The sequence below is a fragment of the Dromaius novaehollandiae genome, chromosome 11 (assembly GCF_036370855.1).
Source record: "Dromaius novaehollandiae isolate bDroNov1 chromosome 11, bDroNov1.hap1, whole genome shotgun sequence".
In the NCBI taxonomy this organism is placed as follows: Eukaryota; Metazoa; Chordata; class Aves; order Casuariiformes; family Dromaiidae; genus Dromaius; species Dromaius novaehollandiae.
Genome location: NC_088108.1, coordinates 14,155,545 through 14,170,013, shown reverse-complemented (window position 1 = coordinate 14,170,013; position 14,469 = coordinate 14,155,545). Strand labels below are relative to the sequence as shown.

Genomic DNA, 14,469 nt, shown 5'->3' with positions numbered 1-14,469 from the left:
CTTCCTCTCTGTGGGGCCGGGCCTGGCTGAGACGGGGCTTCCGCTGCCTTGCCGGGGCAGCGTGTCAGCCCAAGAAGCAAGGGGAGGGTCACAGCCACCTCCCTTTCTTCGGGGAAAGGAAAGCCTCTGCCTGTCGTGGGGTCTAAAGCAGACGTACCCATTTAAGCACTCCCTTATGTGCCTAGTGTTTTACTGTGGCTACTGTTTTACTGTGGGGAAATGCACGGAGCCAGACAGTCTCCCAGCCTGCTCCTGCGCATCCTCCCTAGCTTTCGTCAGGCCCTGCAGAGGCTCGTCTGCACAGCCTGCCCGGCTCCGTGAAAGACCGCCTCCCCGCCAAACGGCGCTCAGGAGAAGCACGGCCTACAACAAACAGCCGGTGGCACTGAGGTCACGCCTGTGCAGGGTGACTGGGAAGGAGCTGGCAGGCCGCGCGCACGCTCAGCGGCCCATTGTGAGGAGCTCCTGACACCTTCACAAGGTCTGCACGCCCGCCGGCGATGTCACAGCACCGCCAGGGCAACCCAGGGCCCCGTTGCCGGGCAGGCCTCATTTGCGCACACAGCTTTGGGAGTACCAGCAGACATGGCTGGCTGCTCTGCCTTGGTGTGCCTTCTCCTGTGTACTCTCCTTGTACACGGGGTCCCCATACCTGGGGAAAGAGAGGCTTCGGTGCTGTCTGAAGGTACGTACTCCGACGCAAGACCTCCTCTCCCCCACTAACATTGTCTAAGGGTGAATCTCCAGGGGCAAGGCAGCGCTCCCACGGGCCCCTGCCAGCACCTGGGGGCACAGGCAGAACAGGGGGCTCCCTTCCAAAGCTGAGAACACTTGAGGAGGAGCTCTTCTGCAGAGACGCGGCTTTCCACAGCCTTCTGCGCCGCCCTCCTGCGCTGCCCGCCCTGGGCACACACAAGCATCTGCCGAGCCTCGGCCCAGCACAAGAGTGGGTCTCGCTCGTGACAGCAGGCTCCTGCTTCCCTTTCTCCCAGTGCAGGAAGGAGGGGGTGTGAGAGGAGGAGCAACACCACCAAAAGCAACAGGGGGGAGAAGAGAAGAATGGGGCGTTTTCTCAATGCACGGCACCAAACTAGGATACCACATGGCATCCCGCACGTGCTGGGACGCCACGTCCCCACGGCCGTAACGCGTGTGCTGCTGTGCTTGGGCTCTTCACGCTTCAGCCCTCCCCTTCCTACCTTTCACCTACCACAGCATGCACGTTTTTATTAAACGCTGATCTCTGGCCACTGTTTTGCAGTACTCTCCCCCAAGGGTCCTGCAGAGGCTGACCCCAGCCCTCCAAAACACAAAATCGTCATCATCGTTGCCAACACTTTAACGCTCGTCGTTTTGATCATCTTCTTCGCATTTTGTGTTTGGCTTTACTACCGACTCAAGACCAGGAAAGAAAGGTAACGTTTAAAATTCACATCCCTTACAAAGCGATACCTTGCAAAGCAGCTCCCAGTGCGGGCACGGCCCTAGCTTTAGCCTCTCGCAGGAGGAGTCAGGGTCCACCCAGAGCAACTCCCTTCTAGCCCTGACCCACAGCCCTCCAACCCTCCTGCTCCACAGCTGGCAGACAGCAGAAAGATGGGCAGAAAGCGACAGCCAAGTGCTGACCTGAGCCCAGGACTCGGACACCACTTGCGCGGGCAGGGAAATCTACAGCTGCACTCCACAGGCTGCCAAGACAGATGCTGAAGGACTTCTGGGCATCACTTCTAAATGGGTTAAATCCAACTAACCAGCCCCCTTCTTGGGGGTCCTCTCTTGCCAATCTGCTCTCAGGGCCAGGCAGAAGGAACAGCACACCTGCAAGGCAGCCATTACACAGCTGCACAAAGTGCTTACCTGAAGCCCACAGGTACTCTCAAGGCTTCCCAGAAAGCTCCCAGGCCAGCATTTTAACCCTTTCCAAAGGCGGCAGACCTGACCAAAGACGCAGAGCCCTGCTAGTCTCCGAGGGGCTTTCCCTGGCAAATGGAACAGAGCACAAGTTCCCTACTAGGCAGCGCGCTTCCTTTCAAAAGGACAACTAAAAATCCTTTACCATACCTCTCGGTACGATTCCTAGGTCTCCAGAGGACGATGCCGAGGCATCCGCTTGCCAGACCCGCTGCCACTCTGGAGAAGTGAGTTCTGTCCTGCCTCCAGGACAAAAAGCTCCATCCGAGCAAGTCCCTTCAAACCTTCCCCTCTTCAAACTCGCACCAACACAAAGTTCATCTGCTAATGCGTTATTTCCAGCATCCCGCCAGCCTGCAGTGTACCTGCTCCAGGTGTGCTTCTCCAAGCGCTGCAAGCTTAGAGTTCGGCAGCAACACAAGCAACGGAGACGAATATCTCTATGGCGGCCTCCTTCTTCCACCCTGGCCTCCCACACCAGGCTTGGGAGGGTTCAGCAGAAGCTCTTCCAGGGACAGGTAATCACCACCACAGAAGCAGAAGACACCTTGCTCAGGCTACGCTGCGCCCCTTTCAAGGGCGGGCTTGCTTTGGGGCGGCTTAAGGGCATATTCTCCTGCTCCCTTTCCCTTGGGGCTGGCCAGTGTGCCCTTCAGAGAGTTACTGCACACAACCCCGGCTTCCATTTCAGTGCCACCACGCAGGAGGAGAACACTGCAGATGCAGGTGCGCCTGGCACGGGCAGGCTCGAAGCACTGACCAGCGACGAGGCCTGAGCGGGCAGCACGCTGGGCTAGGCACACCGACACCGAGCCAGACTGGGGCCGTGCGGTGGGAGACGGGCACCGGGGCCACTGAGGCACGACGAGAGCGACGCCGATGCTCGGACACGTCAGCCAGAGCCCAGCAGAGCCCTGGCGAAGCACCGGCCCGTGCGCCCACAAACTCACCTCCCCGCGTGCCCACAACTCTGTTGCCCAAAGCGCAGAGAGTCTGCGGCCGCTGCCCCAGGCCTGCGCCTGCTCCAGAGCGTGCCCGCAAAGCCACAGCCGGCCCCGACACCAGGCCACGGCACCGTCCCTCCGCCCAGCCTGCCCGCACCGTGCTCCTCCGTCTCGGGCCGGCGCCATCATTGCGCACGGCCACCCGCACGAGGAGGCCCCTGGGCAATAAAGACAGAGAGGAGGCAGAGCTCACGCAATGCCAGAGTGGTGTTTCCTTAGAGCAGCTCGCGGGGGCCGGGGGTGGGGGGGGATCTCTCCCACCCACAGGCCTTGGGGCACAGAGCTCCTCCACTCGCACGCGCTCCAGCACCAACACGGCTGGGCCTGAGGGCTTTGGCCAGGAGCGCTCCCGTGCGAGAGGGAGCGTGGGGGACGCCAGCTACAAGAGCCAGACACAGGGCCGTGGGCCCGCAGCCCCGCGTTCGCTCCCCGCGCTTTCGCGCCGGCTCCCGGCCACAACTCACTCGTGCCCACCCAGCAGGGCCGGGAAGCGCCACAACCCTGCTGGCGGCTCATGGCCTGTCTGTGCTCCGCACTGCCCGCGGCTGCGCCGGCGGCACTCTTGAATGGGTTAAATCCAACTAACTAGGATTTCTAAATCCAGCTAACTAGGATTTCTAAATCCAAGTAATGGGGCTTTCCAACGCGGGGCTGCAGAGCGTCCCGGTGGCCAGGCCTCGGGGCCTCGGCAGCAGCCGTGCGGGCACAGCCGGAGCCCGGCCGCGGCGCCGGGGCTGGAGGCGGCGGGCGCTCTGTCCCACTGCCCCGTGCAGCAAAGCCCCCTCCCCGCCACAGCCACCACCTGCGCCCTAGCGGCGCCCGGCGCTCGGGCAGCCTGCTGCCCTCCTCTGCCGCTCCGCGCGCCCTGACACGCGCACGCAGCTCCCACAGGCGCCCCAGCTCCACCACCCCACGCCCACGACCCCTTCCCAGCGCTCCTCCGCCATGCCCGTGGGGCAACTGCTCCAAAGCCCCTTTCCCGCACAGCAGCCTGCGGCAAGGCGCAAACCGCGCCGACAGCCCTGGCGACACCCCCCGCGACGCGCTGGGCTGCTCCTGCTCTGAGAAGCGCGGTCTCATCACCTCCTGCAGAAACCTCGGCCCGCCAGCTCTTCACAGCCACACGATGGCAGAATAACCACAGACCGCTGCAGAGTGCTTCAAAAAGAGCTGCTGCACGCGCACAGGGCCCCTGCATCTCCTGCGGAGAACCGCCGCCGTTCTCACGTGACTCTCGCAGGCGCTTCGGGAGCCGGGCCCCTTCGAGACGAGCGGGACAAAGCCGCACGGCTCGTCAGCGCCTCCGGGGCTTCTCCACCAGGAGCTCGCGGCTTCGCTGCTCCCTGTGCCAGCTCGCGCATCACACCAGCAAAGAGGCCAAACCGCACACCACAGCCCACACGGTCTCCACACAGTCCAGTGACCGCAAGGCCACAAAGAGGAAATGCCGGCTTTTCCCAGACCTGGGCAGTTGGAGACACGACTGCACGAGGCCCCGAGCTGCCCGGGTGAATTAGACCCGCTTTGGGCATGCCAGCGCATTCAGGGGCCTCCAGGCAGCCCTTCCAACCTCAACTGCTCCTGGGTTTGAGGTCTTCCAGCACAACCTTCATGGGCACTTCTGCTCCAGCAGCTCCGCACCCTCTTCCTTGCGGCAACCAGGCCTCACACAAGCTGCTCCACAAACAACACAGCTACTCAGCCTGCATCGCAGCCCCAGTGCGACTGAGGGGCTCAGGGTAGCTGCTTATGACACAAACCAGCTGAAAAGCCCGAGCGCGGCACTCACAGGCTGCAAGAACATCTCTCTTCCCTCAAGCAGCTCACCTCCAGCCAGCAGCAACTCCACAAGCAGCAAACCAACTACTGCCCAGGTCTTCACAAGACACCACCTCCAACCCAGAGCTGCAAGCGCTCAGACTAACAAGACCACCTTCAGGCCACCGAGACATGAACAATAACCCACCGCTGCCCACCACCAGGCAGCACAGATCCCAGGAGGAGGACACAAATGCATCTACACCCACTTCCTACACCCCAAACGCCACCACATCCACAAAAGCGTGCCTTAACCACATCCCGGTTCAGTTGCACCTTGCTCCAGAGACAACGGGCTCGACCCTCAGCCCCCGCCGGACACACCATGGCACAAGCAGCATCAGCCTGTGGCCCCAGGCACCGTGGTGCAGCTGATCCTTTCTCTTCTGCTGTGCCACTGCCACTTCTCTTGAGGCACAGCAAGCACTGCCTGCACGCACCGCTCTTCCTCAAAAGCCTGCCTAACTGCCAACACCACAAGCACAGGTGCAGGACAGCGACGCCATGCTTGAAAGGCACCCAGCAGACTCCCCGGACTTCAGAAGACTTCCTACCAGTGAAGGTGCCTCCCGACGTAGCTCTCACTCGCCCTCCGTTAGCAATCCCCGCTTACAGGGCAGCGGACCCCATGGAAAAATGGCCTTCAGACCCCAGCAGAAGGGATTCTGGGCCACGCTCGAGCCCTGCGGGTACCATTCTCTCCAGAGACGCTCCCCGTCTCTGCCCACCCCTGCCAGAGACACGGCTCTGAGCGCACAACCGCACTCACTGCCGACTCTACAGGGCACACGCAGCTCCTTCCCGCTTGGGCCACATGTGGGACACGAACAGGGGAAGCTGCGTTTTAAGGACAAGCTCCTTCAGAAAGCACAGTCCCCCCTACAGCACCCGCGAGCTGCTTCAGCTCCCACCAAACCCAGACTCGAAGCCTACCAGCTCCCTCACAACCTAGGAAGCTCCAGTCAGACTTGCTTTGCTTCCTCTCTGTGGGGCCGGGCCTGGCTGAGACGGGGCTTCCGCTGCCTTGCCGGGGCAGCGTGTCAGCCCAAGAAGCAAGGGGAGGGTCACAGCCACCTCCCTTTCTTCGGGGAAAGGAAAGCCTCTGCCTGTCGTGGGGTCTAAAGCAGACGTACCCATTTAAGCACTCCCTTATGTGCCTAGTGTTTTACTGTGGCTACTGTTTTACTGTGGGGAAATGCACGGAGCCAGACAGTCTCCCAGCCTGCTCCTGCGCATCCTCCCTAGCTTTCGTCAGGCCCTGCAGAGGCTCGTCTGCACAGCCTGCCCGGCTCCGTGAAAGACCGCCTCCCCGCCAAACGGCGCTCAGGAGAAGCACGGCCTACAACAAACAGCCGGTGGCACTGAGGTCACACCTGTGCAGGGTGACTGGGAAGGAGCTGGCAGGCCGCACGCACGCTCAGCGGCCCATTGTGAGGAGCTCCTGACACCTTCACAAGGTCTGCACGCCCGCCGGCGATGTCACAGCACCGCCAGGGCAACCCAGGGCCCCGTTGCCGGGCAGGCCTCATTTGCGCACACAGCTTTGGGAGTACCAGCAGACATGGCTGGCTGCTCTGCCTTGGTGTGCCTTCTCCTGTGTACTCTCCTTGTACACGGGGTCCCCATACCTGGGGAAAGAGAGGCTTCGGTGCTGTCTGAAGGTACGTACTCCGACGCAAGACCTCCTCTCCCCCACTAACATTGTCTAAGGGTGAATCTCCAGGGGCAAGGCAGCGCTCCCACGGGCCCCTGCCAGCACCTGGGGGCACAGGCAGAACAGGGGGCTCCCTTCCAAAGCTGAGAACACTTGAGGAGGAGCTCTTCTGCAGAGACGCGGCTTTCCACAGCCTTCTGCGCCGCCCTCCTGGGCACACACAAGCATCTGCCGAGCCTCGGCCCAGCACAAGAGCGGGTCTCGCTCGTGACAGCAGGCTCCTGCTTCCCTTTCTCCCAGTGCAGGAAGGAGGGGGTGTGAGAGGAGGAGCAACACCACCAAAAGCAACAGGGGGGAGAAGAGAAGAATGGGGCATTTTCTCAATGCACGGCACCAAACTAGTATGTCACGTGGCATCCCGCACGTGCTGGGACGCCACGTCCCCACGGCCGTAACGCGTGTGCTGCTGCGCTTGGGCTCTTCACGCTTCAGCCCTCCCCTTCCTACCTTTCACCTACCACAGCATGCACGTTTTTATTAAACGCTGATCTCTGGCCACTGTTTTGCAGTACTCTCCCCCAAGGGTCCTGCAGAGGCTGACCCCAGCCCTCCAAAACACAAAATCGTCATCATCGTTGCCAACACTTTAACGCTCGTCGTTTTGATCATCTTCTTCGCATTTTGTGTTTGGCTTTACTACCGACTCAAGACCAGGAAAGAAAGGTAACGTTTAAAATTCACATCCCTTACAAAGCGATACCTTGCAAAGCAGCTCCCAGTGCGGGCACAGCCCTAGCTTTAGCCTCTCGCAGGAGGAGTCAGGGTCCACCCAGAGCAACTCCCTTCTAGCCCTGACCCACAGCCCTCCAACCCTCCTGCTCCACAGCTGGCAGACAGCAGAAAGATGGGCAGAAAGCGACAGCCAAGTGCTGACCTGAGCCCAGGACTCGGACACCACTTGCGCGGGCAGGGAAATCTACAGCTGCACTCCACAGGCTGCCAAGACAGATGCTGAAGGACTTCTGGGCATCACTTCTAAATGGGTTAAATCCAACTAACCAGCCCCCTTCTTGGGGGTCCTCTCTTGCCAATCTGCTCTCAGGGCCAGGCAGAAGGAACAGCACACCTGCAAGGCAGCCATTACACAGCTGCACAAAGTGCTTACCTGAAGCCCACAGGTACTCTCAAGGCTTCCCAGAAAGCTCCCAGGCCGGCATTTTAACCCTTTCCAAAGGCGGCAGACCTGACCAAAGACGCAGAGCCCTGCTAGTCTCCGAGGGGCTTTCCCTGGCAAATGGAACAGAGCACAAGTTCCCTACTAGGCAGCGCGCTTCCTTTCAAAAGGACAACTAAAAATCCTTTACCATACCTCTCGGTACGATTCCTAGGTCTCCAGAGGACGATGCCGAGGCATCCGCTTGCCAGACCCGCTGCCACTCTGGAGAGGTGAGTTCTGTCCTGCCTCCAGGACAAAAAGCTCCATCCGAGCAAGTCCCTTCAAACCTTGCCCTCTTCAAACTCGCACCAACACAAAGTTCATCTGCTAATGCGTTATTTCCAGCATCCCGCCAGCCTGCAGTGTACCTGCTCCAGGTGTGCTTCTCCAAGCGCTGCAAGCTTAGAGTTCGGCAGCAACACAAGCAACGGAGACGAATATCTCTATGGCGGCCTCCTTCTTCCACCCTGGCCTCCCACACCAGGCTTGGGAGGGTTCAGCAGAAGCTCTTCCAGGGACAGGTAATCACCACCACAGAAGCAGAAGACACCTTGCTCAGGCTACGCTGCGCCCCTTTCAAGGGCGGGCTTGCTTTGGGGCGGCTTAAGGGCATATTCTCCTGCTCCCTTTCCCTTGGGGCTGGCCAGTGTGCCCTTCAGAGAGTTACTGCACACAACCCCGGCTTCCATTTCAGTGCCACCACGCAGGAGGAGAACACTGCAGATGCAGGTGCGCCTGGCACGGGCAGGCTCGAAGCACTGACCAGCGACGAGGCCTGAGCGGGCAGCACGCTGGGCTAGGCACACCGACACCGAGCCAGACTGGGGCCGTGCGGTGGGAGACGGGCACCGGGGCCACTGAGGCACGACGAGAGCGACGCCGATGCTCGGACACGTCAGCCAGAGCCCAGCAGAGCCCTGGCGAAGCACCGGCCCGTGCGCCCACAAACTCACCTCCCCGCGTGCCCACAACTCTGTTGCCCAAAGCGCAGAGAGTCTGCGGCCGCTGCCCCAGGCCTGCGCCTGCTCCAGAGCGTGCCCGCAAAGCCACAGCCGGCCCCGACACCAGGCCACGGCACCGTCCCTCCGCCCAGCCTGCCCGCACCGTGCTCCTCCGTCTCGGGCCGGCGCCATCATTGCGCACGGCCACCCGCACGAGGAGGCCCCTGGGCAATAAAGACAGAGAGGAGGCAGAGCTCACGCAATGCCAGAGTGGTGTTTCCTTAGAGCAGCTCGCGGGGGCCGGGGGTGGGGGGGATCTCTCCCACCCACAGGCCTTGGGGCACAGAGCTCCTCCACTCGCACGCGCTCCAGCACCAACACGGCTGGGCCTGAGGGCTTTGGCCAGGAGCGCTCCCGTGCGAGAGGGAGCGTGGGGGACGCCAGCTACAAGAGCCAGACACAGGGCCGTGGGCCCGCAGCCCCGCGTTCGCTCCCCGCGCTTTCGCGCCGGCTCCCGGCCACAACTCACTCGTGCCCACCCAGCAGGGCCGGGAAGCGCCACAACCCTGCTGGCGGCTCATGGCCTGTCTGTGCTCCGCACTGCCCGTGGCTGCGCCGGCGGCACTCTTGAATGGGTTAAATCCAACTAACTAGGATTTCTAAATCCAGCTAACTAGGATTTCTAAATCCAAGTAATGGGGCTTTCCAACGCGGGGCTGCAGAGCGTCCCGGTGGCCAGGCCTCGGGGCCTCGGCAGCAGCCGTGCGGGCACAGCCGGAGCCCGGCTGCGGCGCCGGGGCTGGAGGCGGCGGGCGCTCTGTCCCACTGCCCCGTGCAGCAAAGCCCCCTCCCCGCCACAGCCACCACCTGCGCCCTAGCGGCGCCCGGCGCTCGGGCAGCCTGCTGCCCTCCTCTGCCGCTCCGCGCGCCCTGACACGCGCACGCAGCTCCCACAGGCGCCCCAGCTCCACCACCCCACGCCCACGACCCCTTCCCAGCGCTCCTCCGCCATGCCCGTGGGGCAACTGCTCCAAAGCCCCTTTCCCGCACAGCAGCCTGCGGCAAGGCGCAAACCGCGCCGACAGCCCTGGCGACACCCCCCGCGACGCGCTGGGCTGCTCCTGCTCTGAGAAGCGCGGTCTCATCACCTCCTGCAGAAACCTCGGCCCGCCAGCTCTTCACAGCCACACGATGGCAGAATAACCACAGACCGCTGCAGAGTGCTTCAAAAAGAGCTGCTGCACGCGCACAGGGCCCCTGCATCTCCTGCGGAGAACCGCCGCCGTTCTCACGTGACTCTCGCAGGCGCTTCGGGAGCCGGGCCCCTTCGAGACGAGCGGGGCAAAGCCGCACGGCTCGTCAGCGCCTCCGGGGCTTCTCCACCAGGAGCTCGCGGCTTCGCTGCTCCCTGTGCCAGCTCGCGCATCACACCAGCAAAGAGGCCAAACCGCACACCACAGCCCACACGGTCTCCACACAGTCCAGTGACCGCAAGGCCACAAAGAGGAAATGCCGGCTTTTCCCAGACCTGGGCAGTTGGAGACACGACTGCACGAGGCCCCGAGCTGCCCGGGTGAATTAGACCCGCTTTGGGCATGCCAGCGCATTCAGGGGCCTCCAGGCAGCCCTTCCAACCTCAACTGCTCCTGGGTTTGAGGTCTTCCAGCACAACCTTCATGGGCACTTCTGCTCCAGCAGCTCCGCACCCTCTTCCTTGCGGCAACCAGGCCTCACACAAGCTGCTCCACAAACAACACAGCTACTCAGCCTGCATCGCAGCCCCAGTGCGACTGAGGGGCTCAGGGTAGCTGCTTATGACACAAACCAGCTGAAAAGCCCGAGCGCGGCACTCACAGGCTGCAAGAACATCTCTCTTCCCTCAAGCAGCTCACCTCCAGCCAGCAGCAACTCCACAAGCAGCAAACCAACTACTGCCCAGGTCTTCACAAGACACCACCTCCAACCCAGAGCTGCAAGCGCTCAGACTAACAAGACCACCTTCAGGCCACCGAGACATGAACAATAACCCACCGCTGCCCACCACCAGGCAGCACAGATCCCAGGAGGAGGACACAAATGCATCTACACCCACTTCCTACACCCCAAACGCCACCACATCCACAAAAGCGTGCCTTAACCACATCCCGGTTCAGTTGCACCTTGCTCCAGAGACAACGGGCTCGACCCTCAGCCCCCGCCGGACACACCATGGCACAAGCAGCATCAGCCTGTGGCCCCAGGCACCGTGGTGCAGCTGATCCTTTCTCTTCTGCTGTGCCACTGCCACTTCTCTTGAGGCACAGCAAGCACTGCCTGCACGCACCGCTCTTCCTCAAAAGCCTGCCTAACTGCCAACACCACAAGCACAGGTGCAGGACAGCGACGCCATGCTTGAAAGGCACCCAGCAGACTCCCCGGACTTCAGAAGACTTCCTACCAGTGAAGGTGCCTCCCGACGTAGCTCTCACTCACCCTCCGTTAGCAATCCCCGCTTACAGGGCAGCGGACCCCATGGAAAAATGGCCTTCAGACCCCAGCAGAAGGGATTCTGGGCCACGCTCGAGCCCTGCGGGTACCATTCTCTCCAGAGACGCTCCCCGTCTCTGCCCACCCCTGCCAGAGACACGGCTCTGAGCGCACAACCGCACTCACTGCCGACTCTACAGGGCACACGCAGCTCCTTCCCGCTTGGGCCACATGTGGGACACGAACAGGGGAAGCTGCGTTTTAAGGACAAGCTCCTTCAGAAAGCACAGTCCCCCCTACAGCACCCGCGAGCTGCTTCAGCTCCCACCAAACCCAGACTCGAAGCCTACCAGCTCCCTCACAACCTAGGAAGCTCCAGTCAGACTTGCTTTGCTTCCTCTCTGTGGGGCCGGGCCTGGCTGAGACGGGGCTTCCGCTGCCTTGCCGGGGCAGCGTGTCAGCCCAAGAAGCAAGGGGAGGGTCACAGCCACCTCCCTTTCTTCGGGGAAAGGAAAGCCTCTGCCTGTCGTGGGGTCTAAAGCAGACGTACCCATTTAAGCACTCCCTTATGTGCCTAGTGTTTTACTGTGGCTACTGTTTTACTGTGGGGAAATGCACGGAGCCAGACAGTCTCCCAGCCTGCTCCTGCGCATCCTCCCTAGCTTTCGTCAGGCCCTGCAGAGGCTCGTCTGCACAGCCTGCCCGGCTCCGTGAAAGACCGCCTCCCCGCCAAACGGCGCTCAGGAGAAGCACGGCCTACAACAAACAGCCGGTGGCACTGAGGTCACGCCTGTGCAGGGTGACTGGGAAGGAGCTGGCAGGCCGCGCGCACGCTCAGCGGCCCATTGTGAGGAGCTCCTGACACCTTCACAAGGTCTGCACGCCCGCCGGCGATGTCACAGCACCGCCAGGGCAACCCAGGGCCCCGTTGCCGGGCAGGCCTCATTTGCGCACACAGCTTTGGGAGTACCAGCAGACATGGCTGGCTGCTCTGCCTTGGTGTGCCTTCTCCTGTGTACTCTCCTTGTACACGGGGTCCCCATACCTGGGGAAAGAGAGGCTTCGGTGCTGTCTGAAGGTACGTACTCCGACGCAAGACCTCCTCTCCCCCACTAACATTGTCTAAGGGTGAATCTCCAGGGGCAAGGCAGCGCTCCCACGGGCCCCTGCCAGCACCTGGGGGCACAGGCAGAACAGGGGGCTCCCTTCCAAAGCTGAGAACACTTGAGGAGGAGCTCTTCTGCAGAGACGCGGCTTTCCACAGCCTTCTGCGCCGCCCTCCGGCGCTGCCCGCCCTGGGCACACACAAGCATCTGCCGAGCCTCGGCCCAGCACAAGAGTGGGTCTCGCTCGTGACAGCAGGCTCCTGCTTCCCTTTCTCCCAGTGCAGGAAGGAGGGGGTGTGAGAGGAGGAGCAACACCACCAAAAGCAACAGGGGGGAGAAGAGAAGAATGGGGCGTTTTCTCAATGCACGGCACCAAACTAGGATACCACATGGCATCCCGCACGTGCTGGGACGCCACGTCCCCACGGCCGTAACGCGTGTGCTGCTGCGCTTGGGCTCTTCACGCTTCAGCCCTCCCCTTCCTACCTTTCACCTACCACAGCATGCACGTTTTTATTAAACGCTGATCTCTGGCCACTGTTTTGCAGTACTCTCCCCCAAGGGTCCTGCAGAGGCTGACCCCAGCCCTCCAAAACACAAAATCGTCATCATCGTTGCCAACACTTTAACGCTCGTCGTTTTGATCATCTTCTTCGCATTTTGTGTTTGGCTTTACTACCGACTCAAGACCAGGAAAGAAAGGTAACGTTTAAAATTCACATCCCTTACAAAGCGATACCTTGCAAAGCAGCTCCCAGTGCGGGCACGGCCCTAGCTTTAGCCTCTCGCAGGAGGAGTCAGGGTCCACCCAGAGCAACTCCCTTCTAGCCCTGACCCACAGCCCTCCAACCCTCCTGCTCCACAGCTGGCAGACAGCAGAAAGATGGGCAGAAAGCGACAGCCAAGTGCTGACCTGAGCCCAGGACTCGGCCACCACTTGCGCGGGCAGGGAAATCTACAGCTGCACTCCACAGGCTGCCAAGACAGATGCTGAAGGACTTCTGGGCATCACTTCTAAATGGGTTAAATCCAACTAACCAGCCCCCTTCTTGGGGGTCCTCTCTTGCCAATCTGCTCTCAGGGCCAGGCAGAAGGAACAGCACACCTGCAAGGCAGCCATTACACAGCTGCACAAAGTGCTTACCTGAAGCCCACAGGTACTCTCAAGGCTTCCCAGAAAGCTCCCAGGCCGGCATTTTAACCCTTTCCAAAGGCGGCAGACCTGACCAAAGACGCAGAGCCCTGCTAGTCTCCGAGGGGCTTTCCCTGGCAAATGGAACAGAGCACAAGTTCCCTACTAGGCAGCGCGCTTCCTTTCAAAAGGACAACTAAAAATCCTTTACCATACCTCTCGGTACGATTCCTAGGTCTCCAGAGGACGATGCCGAGGCATCCGCTTGCCAGACCCGCTGCCACTCTGGAGAGGTGAGTTCTGTCCTGCCTCCAGGACAAAAAGCTCCATCCGAGCAAGTCCCTTCAAACCTTGCCCTCTTCAAACTCGCACCAACACAAAGTTCATCTGCTAATGCGTTATTTCCAGCATCCCGCCAGCCTGCAGTGTACCTGCTCCAGGTGTGCTTCTCCAAGCGCTGCAAGCTTAGAGTTCGGCAGCAACACAAGCAACGGAGACGAATATCTCTATGGCGGCCTCCTTCTTCCACCCTGGCCTCCCACACCAGGCTTGGGAGGGTTCAGCAGAAGCTCTTCCAGGGACAGGTAATCACCACCACAGAAGCAGAAGACACCTTGCTCAGGCTACGCTGCGCCCCTTTCAAGGGCGGGCTTGCTTTGGGGCGGCTTAAGGGCATATTCTCCTGCTCCCTTTCCCTTGGGGCTGGCCAGTGTGCCCTTCAGAGAGTTACTGCACACAACCCCAGCTTCCATTTCAGTGCCACCACGCAGGAGGAGAACACTGCAGATGCAGGTGCGCCTGGCACGGGCAGGCTCGAAGCACTGACCAGCGACGAGGCCTGAGCGGGCAGCACGCTGGGCTAGGCACACCGACACCGAGCCAGACTGGGGCCGTGCGGTGGGAGACGGGCACCGGGGCCACTGAGGCACGACGAGAGCGACGCCGATGCTCGGACACGTCAGCCAGAGCCCAGCAGAGCCCTGGCGAAGCACCGGCCCGTGTGCCCACAAACTCACCTCCCCGCGTGCCCACAACTCTGTTGCCCAAAGCGCAGAGAGTCTGCGGCCGCTGCCCCAGGCCTGCGCCTGCTCCAGAGCGTGCCCGCAAAGCCACAGCCGGCCCCGACACCAGGCCACGGCACCGTCCCTCCACCCAGCCTGCCTGCACCGTGCTCCTCCGTCTCGGGCCGGCGCCATCATTGCGCACGGCCACCCGCACGAG

At 61.5% G+C, this 14,469-nt stretch overlaps 2 long non-coding RNA genes across 2 annotated transcripts; both read left to right on the top strand.

Moving 5' to 3' along the window:
* Nucleotides 1-2,248: 2,248 nt before the first annotated feature.
* LOC135329506 (uncharacterized) lies at nt 2,249-3,107 on the top strand. The gene is made up of 2 exons (XR_010390941.1): nt 2,249-2,429; nt 2,603-3,107. It is a non-coding gene; the product is annotated as an uncharacterized LOC135329506 (long non-coding RNA).
* A 4,845-nt stretch (nt 3,108-7,952) lies between these two features.
* LOC135329505 (uncharacterized) lies at nt 7,953-8,802 on the top strand. Its single transcript, XR_010390940.1, has 2 exons — nt 7,953-8,124; nt 8,298-8,802. It is a non-coding gene; the product is annotated as an uncharacterized LOC135329505 (long non-coding RNA).
* The last annotated feature ends 5,667 nt before the right edge of the window (nt 8,803-14,469 follow it).